The 19571-nt window shown below is 38.9% G+C and overlaps 1 protein-coding gene across 7 annotated transcripts in view; it reads left to right on the top strand.

Annotated features, from left to right (window-relative positions):
* Window positions 1–19571, top strand: part of MACROD2 (mono-ADP ribosylhydrolase 2) — an 848563-nt gene that overhangs the window by 702388 nt on the left and 126604 nt on the right. The gene's annotated exons all lie outside the window — the stretch shown is intronic.

Genomic DNA, 19571 nt, shown 5'->3' with positions numbered 1-19571 from the left:
GCTTTGATCAGGATCCCCAGAGATTACAGACAAGTCTGGTTTTGTACTTAAACAGAAAGTTAGCTGTCCTGAGGAGTTTCTCACTTGTTTCTCACTTTGGGAGCTGCTAGTCTACCCTTTCTCTCTTCTTTCAAAAACTCAGCTTGGTGACTGAGAATAAAACCTTAATGTTTCATATCAGACCATCTTTTCCCAGTCGTTTCACTTCTTTTGAAAACTCATTTTGAGCAGCAGAGAGCACGTTGTGTTTTTATATGTGCAAAGTTGCTGGCCATCGTATTCAATCAAGAGGTTTTCCTCCTTCTTCTGAGCTGTGGAATCAGCAAAGGAAAAAACTCCCCAATCCCTTGCAAAGCAAAATACAGCTCCATGAAGGCACTTTCAGTATTTTTGAATACTTTGAAATAGATGTGGTTTCGTAGTGAAGTGAAACTCACTTAAACTGATCTACTTGGATTGCTACTGGGGAGTAAAGAACACATTTAAGAGCTTTCTTGGGTTAGGGGCTACTCCTTCATCATGCTCAATTTGCATCTCAGAACCTGTGTGATAGCAAGCAGTTTCTCCTATGTATGCTCAAAATGTCCCAAATTCTCCAACATTTTTGCTGCAAAAGGAGAGAAGATGGAAGGATGGGCTCCTTATATGAGACAATTAGTTCTAGCACATATATTAGATGTATGGTCATTGCATTGATCTCCTTGGATGGGTAAAATCAGCTGCCCCTGCACCACAAGGACCTACTTGCAACCCTTCTCCAAAAGGAGTAATTTTATCCACTTATTTTGTGTCTTTGTCCCAAAAAATAATGGAAAATGGGATAAGTCTTAATTCAATTGATGGAGACATTTCCTCAAATACAATCATAGAATGGTTTAGGTTGGAAAGGACCCTAAAGCTCAGTTGGTTCCAACCCTTCTGCCACGTGTGGGAACACCTTTCACTAGACCAGGTTACTCAAAGCCCCGTCCGACCTGGCCATGTACACTTCCAGGGATGAGACATGCACAGATTCACTGGGAAGCCTCCCCACCTTCATACTAAAGCATTTATTCCTAATAATGATTACTTCTGATTTTCATCTCCACCAAAAGAAATGCAGTGGCTTTCTGCACTTTGGATTGACAGAAGTAGTCATTCTGCTCAGGTTCCTATGGTGGTCTGAGCATCTGCAAGGATGGGAAAAGAAAAAGATCTACCAAAAATCATTTAACTAGTCAGCACAGATTGTAGTAGCCAATTAAGTTGGCTCCAGGGCTCTAAAGCCATATTAATCTCTCTGTAGCTCTGATGAACAAAGTTATTTAGGCTGAAGAATTAATATAAACCTGGAAAATCTGAGAGTTTTTACATTACCGATAGCTCAGTGTCAGAGCTTTATTCCTACTGTGTGGTGCTGTACTTCATGTGCAGACATTCAGCAGTCTGTCTGGGGTTTAAATCAATCTGAGGTCCTATTAAAATATGAAGGAAAGGTGCATCTTAAAATTTAGCACGTCTGGGAATTGGAATTTTTATGTTGAAGTCTGTTTTTTTTTTCACTATAGGTAAATATGTAATTTTTTCTCTGTAGGTAAATCTCTCTGAAAGCTCATCCTGAAGTTGAGCAAAGCTGTTGTGAATAACAGCTCTTGCCATGGAAGAGTTTTGGTGTTTTACTTGAAGGTTGCCCTAGAGCAAGTCAGAGTGGCTTTGAAGGTTTCTTATGTCACTTATGTGACCAGACTTTTCCATCTTTATTCCAGTGCTTATAGAAATGCAGACTGAGGCTCCTGATGAAATTTCAGAGCTGGGTTGCTTTGGTTTAGCAGTGTGGAGTTTTTTTTTTTGCTTATAATGCTGTGGCACATGGTGGTATCAAAGAACAGACCTTCTGTAAAGAAATTTCTGAGGCTGAGGACTTTCAGGAGGAGTTATTTGGCACGTTTCTAGTCAAAATCTTAAGCAAGTCACCTGTAAAAGCAATTGCTTTCTAATTACTGCAGTCATAAATTCATGAAGATATTGCTAAAACCTTCATGCAGCTGATATGTGTTACATAGACCAAAAAACTTACTTTTTAAATTTGGAACATTTTTCTGAGCTCTAGTTCTTCACAATGACTAATAACTCTTTCAGAAACTGACCAGACTCTGATTCTTCTAAAGCTCCCTCCTATTCACTTGATTTTCTATTGTTATGTGAATGACTTCAAAATTGTATCCAAAAAAAACCCCTCAAAAACACAAACACAGATATTTTAATAAAAACTTTTCTTATTAATTTGTGATGAAGTAGCTGGCACAGGAAAAGCATAGGCTGATTTTCAGTCCATTCAGGACTGTATGCCTGCCAAATATTAAGAAGTGAGTGAAATACATGAATGAGTGGAGGTTATGGTCCCTGAATGCCACGGATATATAGCACAGGTCTCAGTCTTTCATCTGTACAAAAAAGATAGAAAGCTCAGTGTGATATTGTTGGCTAATAATGAAGCTATCTGGTGCATGATCTCTGTTTGGAACACAGATAAAAGACCAGCTGTTATCTGTATAATGCACACATCATTGAATTGGTTAGTGAAGCAAAGTTTGCATTTAAAATCGGTTGGATCTGTGATACCAAGTCTCTATCCAGAAAGGCACCATATGAAATATTAGTGAATCTAGGTATTCTTCCAACATATTAATAGCAGCCATTTCTCTGTGTTAAAGTCCTTTGTTTATTTAAATTGCTCTGCTGTGATGTTATATATGTAGTAGATGGTGCTCTATACAGCATGAAGAAATCAGATGAGGAAGAAAAGAGGAATTTGTCACCTCTTCATTAGAGAAACATCACAGACCTGAGTTCAGATAAGTGAACTTGTCTCCTGATTAGTAAGGTCCAGGTGTTGTTACTTGACAGTGGGCTCACATACTCTAAGGGTAAAATATTAGAATTTTGAAAGGTTCTTTCTACCTGCAGGAAAGCATGACAAATGAGAATTACAGTATACCACATATTTAATTGCATTTACCATGACATCTAGCAGATGCTGGAGAAAACAGGATCAATAGTTTTGTGTCCTGAGGGAAGGTCAGCTCACACCAGATGTACCAGTTTTCTTTCCCTTCTTATATAATAAAAACTGTGCCATGAATTGATTTAAATCTTACTTGAATGTCCCTAGAGAAGTATGTATGTAATAGCATTTCATCTTTACTGACAATATAGGTACCATTCATTTACCCAAACTCATTCCACCATGCTAATGAGGTAATCTTACTCTGAAAGAACAAGCCATTAGGAGGAAAGTTTGTATATGGAAGCATAATGCTTCTTAATGGGGTATACAGAGACTTTTGCTAGTAATCACTGGGGAGTCTAAATAGGAAATAATGTACTTTTGCCAGTTATATTTTTATATCATTTACTTTATCAAAAATGCAAAGCTTGAGTTAAGCTTGGATAATAAGTTTAGAAACAAGAATGAAAATCACCTTTATAGGAGAATATAAAGTGTGGCATTGTATGTTGTGTGAAAAGTCATTACTGTAGCCCAGAAAAGAAAAATGTGTACTTTAGGAGGAGAATCAAAGCTGATGGATGGTCTGTTATCAAAGATGAATTTTGACACCTGCCTATCTTTTGATCTCAAATAAAGCATCTACTCAATTCTGAGTTTGGTTAATCCTTACTTTATAGGCACGTTCTCTGCTAGATAGCTGAAGCTCTATCTTAAAAATGGCAATGGCTTAAGAAAAGAGAGAATTAATCTGTGTTCACCTTCAAATTTCAGGTTGCTGAAAAGGGGGCAAGTTACTAAATCTCTGCTTAGGTGGAAGTTAAATCTGCTGGATGCTGTCAAACATTTAAATTGATGAAAGAATGATTTTACAGATGGGTCCATCATTTTTGGATACCACCTGAGAATTCACTGTTATATAGAGGTCAACTGTATGCGTAGAAATGTGTAGTCACTTGCTGCTTTGGAGGAGATTTCCTGGAGAAACTGCTTATTAACTCCGTGGTGTGGTATGCAGCCCTGTACTGTTTGTTGAACACACAGAGCAAGTGTTATCAAACAGATGGCATTGCAAGGTCATGAAATTCCTTTCCATGCTGGGTAATCATACCCTTTGTAGATAACCAGTTGCCCTGTACTCCCAGTCTGGCAGCAGGGTAAATTACAGGATCCCTACAGATGCACTTTTTGATTTTGGCGTGTCATGTCTGCAGGCCAATTATTTACTTCCAGCAAACACAGGGTGTAGAGTTGGCTATTCCTGGGTGTTTGTGTGCTTTCATCAGGCATTACCAAAATGCAAGGGTGACAAGATCCTCCATTTGTTTCCTTTCTGCAAGAGTGGCTGTACCTCAAGCATTTGGTCTTGTTTTCATTTATGGAAATCAACAATGTAAGTCATGATGGACAATTCTGTTTGGAAATGGCTGTTCCTTCATGACCATCAGCCTTTGATGTGAACTTATTATTTGTTTTACCTGGTCTATGAAGATGATAGAAAGTCAGGTACAGTTGATGAAAGAGTAATAAGTTATGTTCCCTGAGACTTCTGATGATGTGAACAAACAAGTTTAGTCATTGAAAGTCAGGTTAAGAGATGAGGATACTGAGGATCATCAGTGATCCAACGAGTTTTGCCTTAGGTGTGAGTAGAAAAGCTGATGACAGTAATTGCTATTTGTAGTTTAATTGCTTATCTAAATCTGAGTTTGAATAAGGTTTGTAGCAATAATGAGAATCTGATATTTTCTTGTGAAATTTCAGTCTTTCCAGTTCCTCAAGACAGACTCAGTCTTTATGCAGGTGAATAGGCAGTTCTTATCCTTGCAAGAAAAAGTTGAAGACAATTTCTTTAAAATATCTCATTTGTGGCTTCTACAACCTTAGTGCAGAGGACATAGGCAGTGTAATAGGTAAGCAAGAAATCAGCTGCAAAAAGGGCAAAGCAGAGCTAAGATGAAGTTGGGAAGGGGAGGTTGAAGGAAGCAAACCCCAGGCAGTGTGCACACTCAGTGAAAAGCAGCATCCAGCTCTGCATTTTACTGCCAGGTAGCATCCTTGGAAGGTATGACCTAAACCCATTGTATTTATTGATTAAATTATAAAATTTTAATGAAATATTTATTAAATATTATTAAAATCTATGCCCTTTATGTATTGTTTACATTTTTGCCATGGAAATTGCAGATATATGGCAGCAAGAAAAGCAATCTTTGCAGATTGAATATTATGGAGTTTTAATAGTTTTGCAAAATGAGTTCTCGGTTTTGAGCTTACAGATGAAATTTTATTGACTGATAAAGTGTTTAACACCTTTTAACATCAGGCCCTTTCCCCATGTGAAATGAGGAGACCATCTGGGAAGACAAGATTATTTCGGGTTTTCCAGAAAGGGTTCGTTATGAATGGAGAGGGGAGTGTTTGGGCAGGTCCCTGTCTCTGCCCAGGTCTCTGGCAGTGGACAGTAACTTTATTGAGGCTCAAAATCCACTCTCACTTTTCAGGTTCTTAATAATGGCCAATTAGGTCTATTACAACATGAATTATTTCTTGAATAAATCAAGGAAAACACACACAGACTTTAACAGATTACTCAGTACACAGGGTAAACAAAAGAAACACAACTAGTAGATAAAGAATTCAGTGCAGAGCGAGGTACCTATATTTTTACAGCTAGCGAAGAAATGGCATAGATTAGGATCCAATGTATCTTACCATCCAGTTTCTGATGGGGTATACAAATGGTTCTTTCTCTGAATTTCCAGAAGAGTATCCACAGAGATGTGGCCAAACTTTGTGGGAGAAGTCCTGCACATTTCCAGGGAGTGTGTAGGAGGCTTCTGTCTCTGTGAAAATGCATGCAGCTGCTTTTACAGTGCAAAGCAGTGCATTGCAGTCACTGATATCTCATTTTTATCTCTCTCTACATCTCGCTCTCCAGACAAATATATTTATTCTTAGCTGGGGTCTCGCCCTCTTGGTGCCAGAGGTGACCAACCCCCTTGTTGGGCATCTTTCCCTGGGTTATCTCACTCATATGCATCAGCTGTCTGGGGGACTGGGGGGCAGGAACATCCTGCCCCAGGGTATCCTGCATGCAGAGCTCAGTTGTTGCTGCTTTCAGCAGACCGGGGAGCAAGCTGTAAAGATGTTCACTAGATACAATGAATAGTCATTAGCTAATGTTGTCAATAACACATCAGAGGGAATTCCTCCATCAAATGTTTCTTGCTGCAAAAACCTACCACATCTCCTTCCTCCTCAATTCAGCATAGAGAATGTGCAGAGAAAGAAAATCAGTTCAGATAATCTGCTTACCCAGCCAGAAGTGTATATAACCCCAAAGAACTCTGAAAATGAATGTTTTCTGTTATACACGAGTGTTTCCCAGATATTTTTAGGTTGTGTGGTTTTTTTTTGTTTGGTGGGCAAAGATATATGTAAAACAATTATATTACTTTTGATTGTATATATTTCTTTGCTCATTCAACAAAGATTGGATGGGTCTTACTATTTGAAAGTGTTTTCATTCATTTAATGACAATTTTTCCACACTTTTCAACTACACAATCAGGACTTTTCAATGTAATGGATTTTTTCTGAGAAAAGAATGAAATACTGCTAATCTGACCTGAGTGCTTTGAGTAGCCAGATTAGATTTATAATCTGACACAAACCAATTAACCTGGTTTTACTCTGAGCTCATAAAATATGAATTATGCTGAAGTATTTTAAATAATTGAATAATGGATGTGACTTCTAGCAATATGAAATACAAGCATATTATTTGTGTTGGAGAGAAAAAAGGCCCAAGGCTGCAGGCATTGTTCTGGGGTTTTTGCTGTCCAGCCTAGTTTTTAGTTCACTAACAGTACAAATATTGATTAATGAGTTCAGTAAAGATGTGACAAAGCTGTTGCTCCTGCTTCATGTTTGTTTTCCCTTTTCATTGAGCAAAATATGGAATCTTGTCCAAAACATTGTAAGTGATAAAAACATTACAGTCATGGGAGAAATGTACTGTAAATGGCATCTTTTAGCTGTGATTTCTGCCTTCCATCAGCAAGTAGTGATTGAATCTACTAAATGAGAGAAGGCTGCTGTGCCAGTTAGGGTGTTATTGAAATGGATTTTGACACAGACTATTGCCTAAATAATCAAAGATATCAGCAGGAATAGGACACTGGGTATACAGTGTATATATCTAGTCTGTATAACGTTTAAGCAACTTCAGGAATTTTTCCTTGTGGCTCCTGACTATAAGAATTTTCCTAGTCAATGTTTTTGATGTCTGCAATTGGTATGGCTTGACTTTGTTCCTTTGTTGAAAAATGAAAAATCGTATGAGTCCCCAGAATATTGGAAAAAGAACAGAAGTTAGTTTAATAGCCAAGTTAAGCTTTGTTAAACAGAAATAATGTGGCAATATATGAGTGAGAAAAAAAGGGGAAACAGAAGGAGGTGTTGAGAGGAAAAGTATCTCAGGTGGTTGTTCGAGTAACTATGGTGCTGCATACCTGCAAAAAGAAAAAAAAAGGGGAGTGCTACTTAAAGAGGAAATGCTTTGATCCTTTCATCCCTGGGGTCACCTTAGGTGTGGTGTCCTTGCTTACAGCAGGGCTGCTCACATAGTAGGATATTATTTGTTTTGAGTAGCTAGCTGCTTCAAAGCACAACCTTTAAAAGGCAGGTGAGTTGTGAGGGGTTATATGTGCAACGAAAATCCAGAGAGTGCTTTTTAAAAACATCCCAGAGGGCAGAAGGAGAGTCAGGCACATGGATTGCCACCTAGGCCATGTAAGAGCATTAGCCTTTCTCTCTCCTGAGTGCACTCACACTGGTCATATGGGATCTAAAAGTGCTTAGGACAAATCTAGTCATGCCACGGCTGCCTGAGATTGCCAGGCTAAATTTACTCTTAAACCAAGGCTCCTGTCTTCTCCTACCCCATCTCTGCTCATGCTTTTTACTGTTACTGCCATTTTTAATGTGCAGCTCTAGGAATGAACTGAATCTTCGAGTTGAGTCAATCTCACACCATTGAATGGAGTGGCCCAGCAGGGAAGTTGGCTGGCATGGATGAATGCATGCTGAGCAGTACTGCCATCTGCATTTCATATGATGTTTGATTCATGGGCTGTTCTGGAAAACTGTTTTAGCTCCTTTTAGGCAAAGGGAATTAGGAGTGCTGTAAAATACTTTCAGTCTTTTTATTCTTTTTGTGTTTTTGTTACAGTGGGGAAAAAAAGGTAAATGACAGATTTGTTTTGCATTTCTGTAAGCAGTAATAGCATTTCAAAAAGAACACAGCTGGAAATATTACATGGTAAAATCCTGGTACATAAAGATTACTTATGTCAGATGGATTCATGTTGTATTCTCTTAATTGCTACCAGAGCCATGATATATAAAGTCTCCAAAATATCTGGAAACATGGAGACATTATCAACTGGAAAATGCTTTAAAAAAATATAAACACAGCTTTTTATTAAACTGTGGTGATTTTTCTAGGAGCATTAAGATCTCCTTTACATCAGCAAGTGAGAATCTTGTGAGGTATATCATTATCAAGTTCCTGCTTCTTCCAGATCTCTTTTTCAGCAATCTGTTTTTATCATGATCTTGGTGTAATCAGATTCTACTGATTGGTGGCTTGTGCAGAGAAGGTTTCGTCTTTATTTTCTTTGTGTGAGTTCTATGCTCCTTTAGCAGCCTAGGGATGAAATTTTTTATTGGAGCACCCTGGTTTCTCTTTCTCCCAGCTCTGCTCCTGTTGGGTGGTTGTTGGAGTGGTGCCTCTGTGTTGGGCTGTGTGTTTTGTGAGAGACATCAGGCTTTCAAAGTATTATAGAAAGTCTTGAGTAAGACTTATACAGAAAAGATTGCATGGAGAAGTTTCTTTGCAGACAAGCAGAAGTATAAAAATGCATTCATTTTAGTGGAACTCATTCAAAATCCCTCAGCTAAGAAAATACTGAAATGGTGGAATGGGTAAATGTTCTTCTTGCCCAGTTCTTATGATTTCTCTGTTGCTCCCATGGGAGCCCAGGTTCAGCTCTCAGCACCCAGGAGAAAGCCACAACTTAAGGATATTTCTAACCAACCTCCCAGTCCTGCCATTTCTCTTGCAAGCTCCTGCCAGGAAAGCATGAGATGGCAAATCAACACCTCCCACTGTGGCAGGCTCTTATCAATCCCCTTAGTAACTCCATCCATCACTTATATCCCAAGAAAAATAGCAGAAGCTTCTACCCTGGCCACTTAAGATGAGACTATATTTTGTGAATGCAGGACCTGACAGTGTGTATAGCAATCTGGAGTCATCTTTTTTTTTTATTAATAATTAGCTATCTAATTGCACGTCCAAGCTCTGTTGACTCATTTGCTCTTGTACATAATTAGGGTTTATTTGAAATCCTGCTGGTTTAATGGTTTGCCTCCACTTTCTACAAATTAAATTAGAGATAAATTTAATTTGAAGTAATAAAGTTAAAACAAACAAACAAACAAAACCCAACAAAACAAACACCAATCAAAAAGAAATAAACAAACCAAAAAAACTCCATAAATTATACTGAGCATATTGATCCATCTCCCATGCAGCACTGGCTTCTGCAAGTTTTCATCATTGAGGATTTGCCCTGAATCCTGTTGAAGTTGCCTGAGTAGTATTTACTCTTTTAATTAATGGCTTGAAGGAAGCACATTGTGGGACCCATTAAATGTGTACCATATTTGTAATAAAATGCAGAACTAAGTACCAATTACAGGTACATACCTGCCTTATAATTTGTTATACCCAAATTATATCCCACAGTATCTGCCTTTTTGTCTAAATGCCAACAATCTCATTTGTCTTGCTCCTGGCCTGGATGCATAACAAAGACTAGACAGAATAAAAAATGGTATCATTATCTTCCTAAATGAATATAATGGAGAGAAAATAAAATTAAGAGTGAGACAGGAAATTGTTAATATGTTTATGGAATTATTGTTATTGCATTAATGAAAATAGGTTTTCATCTACTCCTGCCTCTCCTTTCAATTGCAGCAGGCATTTGAGTAAAGCAGGATCAGGATATTACTGGCTTCTTCAGTTACTTCTATGCAGTTGCAAGGAGGCAGATATTATATTGAGAAGCAAAGGGTCAAAGATAGGTATATTATCATAAAGGAAGAGAACTCTCAAAGTTCAGTTGTTATTTGCCATTTCAGACGCTCTGGTTACAGATCCATCTGTAGAAGTTACTGAGAAAGTATAGAATCATAAAGTTGTTAAGGCTGGAAAAATGAATGGTAATATATATTATTTGGTTGTGTTTATATTCTTCCTTTGTTCCTTTTCTCTGGGGAAAACGGCTTTGTGTTATAAAATTCACTGATGATAACTGAAAATTCAGTGATCATAACTTTCCTTCAGATGCCTCTGTATGCCATAGCCTCATCATTTTAATAGTGTACGGGGAAAAAAAGGGAATACCCTGAAGTACCAGGGCTGCTCTTACCTGGTTTGGGAGTTCAGAGAACAAAGAATGATACCAGGAGATGATGAGCAGTTCCTCCCCACAAGTGGTGGAGTGGTCCATGGCTGGTTTGGGTTGACTCCACTCTCAGGAGAATCTTTTTCACAAAATGTGGAGCAAATCTACAAAGCAATTACTTTCAGAGAAGCACTGAATTGGCATAAAATTAATTTTCTTATTTGAGGATGAGTGCCACCTGAAATATAAATGGTCCCTGAATGCATTGATGATCACGGTCAAAGCCTCTGGGGTGCCATTAGATAATCTCACAGGATTAAGCTACAATTTCTGTGAGGCCATGGACATGTGTGCCCATTACAGCTGTGCCAATAGGGGGAATTTTTGCCAAGAGTCTGGAAAAACCCTCTGCATCTCTACCAAGATGCCATAACTGTTCTGCCACTGTTTCTCCTCTGCTTCCACCAGCTATTTAACTTGTAGTGGGGAAATATTCCCATTTATTTTTATGTGACATTTTACATATGATTAGGCCTTTTGGGGTGCTTAAAATGTATGTTTTGAAAAGATGGCCTTTTAGCTTTGTAGCTTTTTTTTTTTTTTTAACTGTGGGCAACATCAGCCCAGAACTAGATTGCTTATGAAATAATATTGCCCACTGACAGTGAAGGAAGAGATAGAGTGTTTAATGTCGTGGTGACAGCTTTCAAAGCAGCTCATTCCAACCATTTAGCCCAGGAAGAAAAAGCATTAGTGATTGCCTGAAAGAACTTTGTGCTACAAAACCTACGTGTAAGTTCATATTAGAAAAGATTACATGCACTGAACTAAAAAGTTGATGATCTTAAGGAGATTCAATTTCAATACTGCTCCTCTGAGAGTAGGTACAAAGAATGTCATGTTGCATGTGCCCTGCTGTAATTATGGCATTCAGAAGACCTCTAGTAAAGAACATAAAAATGGCACTAAGTGTTTAAAGAAGCAATTTTTTTCTGGTTGCAAAACAGTCAAAAATTAAGAAATGGTAACTTTGAAAGTGTTTTTCCAATATGAAAAGCATATTCAATATGAGTCCTGTTGCCTTGTGTGGCTGGCGTTCTGTGTTGCCACAGCATCTGCGTATGGAGGAGGGAGGTTTTATGAGCCATTCATTTCATTTATTTCTTGACTTCTTAGCAGTGACAGCCTTGCTGAATTGTTGTGTAGCTCTTGAATTGCAGCTGCCTATGATTGTAAAGTAAGAAACTGTGATGAGGCATCCACTTCATGACTTTTGTTACTCACCAGGGCCCTCTGTCCTTGGCCTTGAGAGAAGAGCTGGTGGCAGAAGTTGCTGTCCCTGAGAGGCGCCACAGAGCCTCTCGGGGATGATTTTTGGAAAGACAGCATGGCAAAATGCCACAATGACTCCTCCTCCAGGCACCCTGTAGGAGAAACTGCCCAGTTCCCTAACCTGATGATTTTTGATGTCCCCTAATGATTCCTGTCCCGTTGTTTTTACTGATGCCTAATGAAGCCAAGTCTTTGCTAGTGAGACTCACAGCTCTCTTCATGGTCTTCATGCCCAGATGGAATCCTAGTCTTGTCCTCCAGCCTCATGTTTTTCATCCAGTTTTAATGACACCAGTCTGTCCAAGCTGATTTTCTCCTCTCCCAGTTTACATTTACCCTCTTATGCAGAGCAAGGCCAGCCCCCTTCTTCCAGCTGCTATTCTGACAGATCTGCCTCCCCCCTCCTCCTTTGTGGACCCATTTTCCACACTGTATTTTAGTTTTTCATCAGCAATTTATTTTTTTAATCAGTCTTTAAAATGAGAGGCAAGTAGTTATTTTAGAATGACTTACATGGGAGTGACTCTGACAGTGGATAATCCTTCAATAATCAACATTTGGAAGTAACATTCTTGGCAGGGATTTGATAGTAGAAGTGTGAAGCCTGGTGGTGTGTCAGTGGTTCTGTGGATTATGACTGCAGTCCATCCTGCTTGATCTGGATTTATAAATACAGAGCAGTTAAAACTACTGAGGAGGTTATTGGCTATGTCCAAATGTAAAGCTGTAAAATAAATATGAACAGGGATGTAATGTGCAATATGAACAATTTGCTTAGAACTAAGTGATCGTTCTGCTGGGTGTGTGTTAGATTAATTGGCAACATCTTGGTGTATCCAAACTTGGACTTCAACAAATGGAGAGGGGAAAAAAAAGCAGTTTTTGAAAAATGAGTGCTTTATGCATTTATAGTTGCATGTGGTCTGTGATTGCTGAGGTTAACAGCTGCTCGTTTTATTTTTGCTGCTTTTTCAATCATAAAATAATATCATGTTCCAAGCAGAGGATTTTAGGAAAATACTGAACAGATGAATAATATTAGCAAGTTAGTAACTAAATATAATAGAAGAGGTATGCATTTCAATGTATTCAATTTTTGGGATTATGGAGTTGGCATAGCATTAAAGTGAGTCCTTACTATTAAGCTATCAGACACTGAAAATTACTTCATGTCATATTATCATTTATTTGATTTCTAATTTGGCTTCAGACAAACTCTATTACCCAAATATTCACCTAACTATAAAAATTGGACAGTCAGTGTAAGCCTGCTGCTCACTAGGACTGAAAGGATCCTGGGTGTTTACTGGTGATATAAAAGGTGTGTAGGCAGATATAAAAAATGTGTAGGCAGAAGGAGTAGGGGATTCTCTTCAGAGACCTTAACACTCTCAAGCTCCTTTGAGCAGTATGCATAGGGTAATAATGATATCTTAATTAGCAAAAATTACAGCTTCATCTCACTGCTTGAAGGGACCACTTAATAATGTAAAAAAGTAAGATTGCATTTTTTATAATCATTACTTTTAAGAACTGGCTTGAACAAAGAATTTCTTTCATTGGTCTTTTACCACTGTACTTTGTGGCTGGGGATGCTGTCACCCCACAAATCCCCTTTGTTGGGAACCTGCCCTAAACAGCAGCTCAGGATCTGAAAATGCATAAATTTGGTGTGCCTCTGTTAGCACCCATTATTCTTTTCTTTTTTTTGCAACTGAAATAAGCAACATGATGTAATTAAAAAATTAATGTTTTCTTTAACAATATAAAAACCAGAGAGCATATCAGGTCAGGTATTTGTATTTGTTAAGTCTTGCAGCATCATCACAGTGTTTAATAAATATTTATATTTAGTGTTTGATTTGGCACCTGAAAGTCCATACCCTAAATAAGTTCACAAAAAATCTGGAAATATTTTTTTAATAAGAAACTTTACATTCGCTAATATGCTCCATATTTCAAGGCGTATTCATTTTTGGTATAGCTTTCATAGTATTTTTAGAAACTGCTGGGAAAAGTTCAGCCAAAGGGAGGAGGTGCCCTGTAGTCTCTAGCATTCAATGATAGTGGTTGAGATTTCAGTACAAAGTGGGGAAATGGGTGACAAACATTTATTCTCAGCTCTGTAGTAATTAGCTAATGAGATACAATTGTTGTCTTTACCTGTTTCTGCCAGAATTATTAACTTTACATTTTTAAAAAATTGATATCTCACCCTCCTGAAGTAATGACCATTCTGTGGAGAATGAGCAGAGAGGGCAGGGGAGATTCCAGTCTGGGGAGAGCATGACCCAAAATGACAGACAGCTTACAAGGAGCATGATGTGACAGAAATATCAGACATCCAGAAAGTACAGCTTTGTTTTGAAAATCCTGCAGCTAATGGCAGGATTAATAGTTTTAGTTGTTTGGTTGGTTGGGGGTTTTTTTGAGTTTTGGATGAATATGCTGAAAAGGGTACTTCATTTATCTGTTGTTAATTTAGTAGGCAAGGATAATTCATAACTTACAAATCTCACACACTATTTATATTTTTTGAAGGCTGATACAATCCCATTTCCCATATGTAATACAAGCAGGGCATCAGTTCAGAAGCTGCTGCCATACCTACTTAATTAATAATATTCACCTAGTTTAAAATCTGGGTGAGAATAATGAATTAGAGGAGCACAGATGTAGTCAAGGGAGATGTCAAAACTGAAAAGGCAGAAAAAAAATCAACTTCAGCTCTATTTGAAGTGTTTTCTTGGATTTTTAAGTTTTTATTTCCTGAAGCAATGTGTAGGGGGAAAGCACTCCAGTGTTTGTCAAAGCAGCAGTAGCTGTACACTTAGCACACAGCAGAGTCTGCATTATTTCACAGCTGTTTCAAGGGAAAGCATTTAATCTCTTTTTCTATGCTGCCTCAGTGCAGTAGCAGTGTTTCCCATGCAGGTCAAGAGACCACGATGATGCTAGTCTCTTTATGCTGCCATCAGAAGTGTCTAAGCTTGGAGTCCCAATGGGGCTTGCTTTCTGAGTCTTTATTTTTGTTATTTGGGTGCAGAGAGGATGAATGAAAGGTCTTGTTAAATATAAATAGAAGCATACAAAGCAAAAAAAAAAAAAAAAGTATGCATTATACACAATACAGGAGCAGTGCTCTGTGATAGCAATGTTAAGCATCAGTGGATGCAGCTTTTTTCACAGCTGATCTTTTTGCTGCTGTTTTTTTTCCCCCTTTCTCCCTGTGATTACACTTCACTCCCTCTCTGGTCTCTTCCATAACTCTTAGCCTTTCCTGACCTGTGTGATATTGAAAGTACATTGAGCTTGTGGAATGCCCTCATTCCAAGTTCACTCACCCTCATGCAGAGCATTGCCTTCAGGTTCAGTGACAGCAGAGATCACGCTCAGGCTCTTCCGTGGAATTGTTCCCCCACTGTCAAAACACACTTCTTAAATGTAAGCAGCAGCCCAACACAGAATGAAAATAGAAACACACAGGACAGCCAAGGTTAGAGGTAGAGACAAGATGGCTCCAAAGTGAAAGAGAGTAGTTTTGGTTTGGGTATTAGAAAGAAATCCCTTATTGTGAGGGTGGTGAGGCACTGGCATGAGATGCTCAGAGAAGTCGTGGGTTCCCCCACCCCTGGAAATGTTCAAGGTCAGGATGGATGGTGCTCTGAGCAACCTGGTCTAGTGGAATGTGTCCTTGTCCGTGGCAAGGGGTTTGGAATGGGGTGATCTTGAAGATCCATTTCAACCCAGACTGGTTCTTCAATAAGACAGCAGCTCTCTCTACCTGCTCCCTCTGGTCCCACTCAACCTCACCTAAAGCCTTTTCATGTCAACATCTAAAATATTCCTATATGTGCCTGTGTAAAGCAGTGGCCTTGAATTTAATTCAGTCATCAGTGGTGAAAGTTCACTCAATAAGATCAGGAGTCATGTCAATAAGACTAGAAGGAATTGGGGTTTCCTCCCAAAAAGGTTCATGGGCTGAAGGTTTTCATCTTTCAGTGACACTGGTCTAGTACATCCATTTCCTTTACCTAAGGCATGAGCAAGGCTTATTTTGTAAGGAAAAATACTGTGATATTTTGTGAAATGTCAAGTGATTATCTCAGCAAAGATTGAATATCAGTGGCTTAGCTGAACAAAAAAATAAGAGACAATCTCATCTTTTATATAAATGAGAAAAAAGCCTTAATAATTCTGTGGGCCCCGATCTCCAGTTCATTTTAGGAGCACATCCCAAAACTTTCCAGAGAGGAACATGGCTTCAAACAGAGACCTGGAAGTCACTGCTACATCACTCAAGCCTGACTAGTGATGTCCAATAAGGAAAATTGTTCTCTGCATATGATAATAGGAAAATCAACATCATGTTAATTTATACTGCAGCACAATTGGAAAATTGGGATTTGCTGGTTCATTCCACCTGTGGGGCACAGACACCTATTACAAACAATGAAGACGTGATACTTAAAATGAGACTAGGTTTGAATATAGCATATTCATGTCAGATTATTTCTTCTTTTTTAAAGTAATTTCAGGATTTTTGCCTATGCTACAGCTTCAGACGGGGTTTAGGACTGCTTATGTTTTCCCCTTCTAGGAAAAAAACCAACCTGTTTTGCCTGAGGTATGTAAGAGGAAAATATTAAGCCATTAAAATTACTGCCTTGATAGAGAATTTGGCCTAAAGAAAAACACAGTGCTGGAGCCAGTCCTTCAGCAAGACTTGCAGATATTTCAGTTTTATGATTGTCAGGTCATGATTTCTTTCTCTGCCACCCAGCAAAGCAGTAGTTTGACACTTATTCCTGGCTCCTACCTCCCCCCGCCATAGAATCCTTAAGGGTAGAAAAGGCCTCTAAAATCAGGGGAGTGCAGTCATTAACCCAGCACCATAGTGCTCACCACTCAACCATATCCCCAAATTCCATATCCACATGCCTTCTGATCATTTCCAGGGATGGTGATTCCATCCTTACTCCAGCCCTGGGGAAACGGTGAATGGCAATGATAAAGAGGAAAATTAGCTCTTCTGATTCCAAATCAATTTCACCATGAGGTTGTGTCAGGGTGAAAGTGTCTCAAGAGTAGGGAAGCAGTTGGGGTTGGTGTGAGAGGACAGGGTCTCTCATTTTAGCTGTGCAACTCTCCTATCCATGAACCCATGTTACTAAAAATCTGTCATCAGTCTCCCCTATAACTAGGAGATTAATAATGTGAAGTTAGCTATTGCAATTTAGGTAATAATTGTAAATTAGTAATTTGGGAAGAATGTGCCTGCATGTCCCCATCTACATGTGTTTGTACATGTTGGGGGTTTTTTTATTAGAATACACCAAAATATTAATTTTTGGATCATAAAATAATTAAATTACCTGTATTCAGTTCACCTTAAAAGAACCCTCCTGAAATAAGAAAAAAGCCTGTTATCTTATGCATCTGAACATACCTGTTATCAAAACAGTGAGTATGCACTTACAAATAAATACATGAAAGTATTTATTGTACATGTGTCCATGCAGGCATGTGCTGTAAATACCAGATCAGATGCGGGGAGGTCAGTTACACTGAAATTACTTGCAAATGTCATTAATTTGTTTGTGCTGTATGAGAAAAGCTTCTCTCAACAAGGTCTTTTCCTTGCTTGCTGTGCTTCTGTTATTGACTCACATCTCATATTTTGAAGCACACTGATGATAAACACCAGTGAGCAAATAAAATACTCTGTAAAATATTCTGCGGGAGACTTGTTGCTCAATGTAATGACTTTCTGAGCAGTGTCGAAACTCTTTGAGGGCTAGTGCTTGACATACCCATCTTTGTCTGTTGACAGAGTAAATTTTAATTTAGCGAATTTAATTTGTATTTTAAGTGGCAAGAATGTGTGTTATTGGAGTAATTACTGTAAATCTCTTTAATTATTGATTTCCCCAACATAGCAGGCTTGACAGTTTACCAGATATAATGAAGGAAAAGATACACATTAGCAGGATGGATATGGAACAAACAAGCCTTTTCAATAGAGACTTAATTCATTTTAATAGACATACAGTAATTACCTAGGAAGTAAGACTGTTTTCTTCATTGTGACATTAACGATTCAGATGAATCAACAGAGAGGTGATGTATAGGTATATTGAAACTGTGTTTAAAAGACCACTGTTGGCTTATGGAGGACACCAGGGCTGGCTTTAAAGATGCATAAAACCTTCAGATTTACTCATCTCTTTACTGCTAAATAGAGTTTGGTAATAACACATATGTATTCCCTCCATCCCTCTCATCTTTTAGCAATTTTTCCATCTTCATTTGAATTACCCAGGAGAAAAGGAATCAGTGTTGCTCCTAGTTAAAACATGCAGGGCCAAAGGAATGAGATGAGACTCCATGCCCTAAAGCACACCCTCTGCAATTTGCTTTTCCTAGAGAGATGAAGGCATGAGGCAGCCTTGGGGTTCAAATGTGTGGTTTTGGGCATCCCCAGGCATTTTAAACCTGCTTTGTGGGCTACAAAGTCCTGTATCTCTGTATGTGACCATCCTAGAACTGTTGACTGTTGACATCCTAGAAGCACAGCCTGGGTCAGCTCCAGTCCCTGGGAAGGAGCTTAGCTGCCATGCCCACCATCCCATCATCACCAGCTTGTTCCCAAATTCACATAATCCACTTTTAAAAGCAGAATGAATGTGTTGTTATGGAGAGGTGTTGTACCTGCTTTGAGGCAGATTTCAGCCACATTATAGACCATAGATAAGAGCACACAAGAATGCTCCGAGGGCTCAGGTTTATCTAGGATATGAGAGTTTTTAAGCTATTAGTGTGTATTCATGTCCAGGGAGGGTAAAGATGCCTCTAAGTGCTGTGAATTTCTCTACAGCTAATACTATCACACAGAAGGCAAACCCAGGTACCAGCAAAAACCACTTTTGATTATTCCCTGGTTCTACAATACAAGTTCCTCCAGGCAAGAAGGGTTGGAGGGCTTTCCCATGGATGAACAGCCCCTACATCAGCTTAATATATACTGCAGCACAATTGGTGTGTTTTACAGTCATTGCAAGACTATGCTTTGAAAGAGTTTGGGGTTTGTGTTGGGAAGCTGTGGGAGTCTGTCTCATTTACCCAAAGCAGGAGCTGGAGGAACACTACTGAATCAATATCATGACATGCAGTAACAAGTTCTTAAATGGCTTGTTTGATAGAATCACCTGAAGTTTCAATTCCTTGTTTGAATTTAAGAGCTGATCAAAGGAAATGAGTGCACAGAGGCAAAGGAGACAACACACTAGGGCTATTTCTGACCCACTGCCTGCTGTGTGTCTGGTTGGTATCAGAGCTCCATATGGGAGCTGGCTGTGCTGTGGGCAGTGGGATGGGGAGCAGGCAGTGGGATGCAGCATCCTTTCAAATACACACATGCACTTTCTGGTGGTGGTCATAAGTTAATGTCAGGAAAGGTGTAAAAAGCTTCAGTAGCTTTGCTGGCAGCTGCAGTTCCTGTGGAAGTGAAATGGAAGGTTTGCTGATATCTGAAAAGGTTTAAGGCCTGACTGAGGGCAGCTGATCGTGAAAACTGCTATCGTTGTACAGTGCATGGCACAAAGAAAGAAAGAAAAGGCCACATGGCAGCTAGGCAAGTTTTCTTTATTCCTTCAAAGCCAGCTGCCCAGATTTATGTACTACCAAGCAAAGGAGCTGGCTGAGCGTAGATGCCTTGCTGTTTGCAGCTGGGGCTGGAGCCAGTGCTCTTCAGGGAATACCTCAGAAGGTCT

Source organism: Sturnus vulgaris, chromosome 3, assembly GCF_052056855.1.
Source record: "Sturnus vulgaris isolate bStuVul1 chromosome 3, bStuVul1.hap1, whole genome shotgun sequence".
Lineage (NCBI taxonomy): Eukaryota > Metazoa > Chordata > Aves > Passeriformes > Sturnidae > Sturnus > Sturnus vulgaris.
Note: the sequence above shows the minus strand (reverse complement) of the source record. Positions and strands in the feature narration are given on the sequence as shown.